We start from the raw sequence: 1098 nt of genomic DNA on the forward strand, positions 1-1098 counted from the left end.
ATATTTGTCAACAAAAAATTAAATAAAAAAAACATTAAAGAAAACTGCATAAATAATTATTTTATTACATCCAATATAGTAGTCGCAAATAGTTATTATAAATTTGTTTCAACCACATTAGCATAGTAAAATTTACTAATATAGATCGTTAATACAACTCATTGTATGATTAAACTAACTTTTTTAATATACAATATTACAACTATGTAAGTATACTAGATGGAACTATAAATGATAATTAGAATATCATTGTTAATATAAGCATACTATAAACATTTGGTTTCTTGAACTTTTAATTATGATTGTTGTTACAATATTATATAGTACAATTTACTGTATACAAATTTTATTTAAGTGTAAGATAACCATATAAAATAGTTTCATCAACACATATTATAATTGTGATAACTATAATGCATTGTTAAAGCAACTGCAATTTATATGGTTAAATTGATTTTATAGCTGTCCCCGAAATTCAATGTAAATTATAGTTAAATTATGGTTATTCCAACTATATTTTCTCTCGGTGTAGAATATGATAATATAAACACACAATTTGACGTGATAGATTTACCTACAATTTATTTAATAGTAAGTTTCTACATTGAAATCGAAGGAAATATTTAATACAGAACGATAGAATACTGATATAATAAATAGAAAAAAATGTTGACTTACAATAGAACATGATAGAATGATATGCTATTTTTTATTTAATTAGTATATTAAAAACAAAAAATAAGAAGTATATTAATAACGAAAAATAGAAAATTAATAGGAATACAGTGGAAGTACATAAAAATTATGATATAATTAATATAATATCTGTTTATTTCTTATTTCATAGCTTTAATATATAAATTGTTGATAGCATGGCAAAGTTCTATTTTAAACGTTATTAATAAACTGAAATCATATTCGTAAAATTCTCATAAAATATGATATAACAATTACTTGTAATAGGCTTTTATAAGTTATTTCCTTATAGGTTTTTAAGAGGATGCTGAAAGGTCGGCCAAATTTGTACAAGGTCGATAAAACAGACTCTTCAGTGTCAGTGGTATCTCTAAATGAACTTTTTACAATATCTTCTGGTCT

The sequence above is a fragment of the Wasmannia auropunctata genome, unplaced genomic scaffold, assembly GCF_000956235.1.
Source record: "Wasmannia auropunctata unplaced genomic scaffold, wasmannia.A_1.0 LD336116.1, whole genome shotgun sequence".
Lineage (NCBI taxonomy): Eukaryota > Metazoa > Arthropoda > Insecta > Hymenoptera > Formicidae > Wasmannia > Wasmannia auropunctata.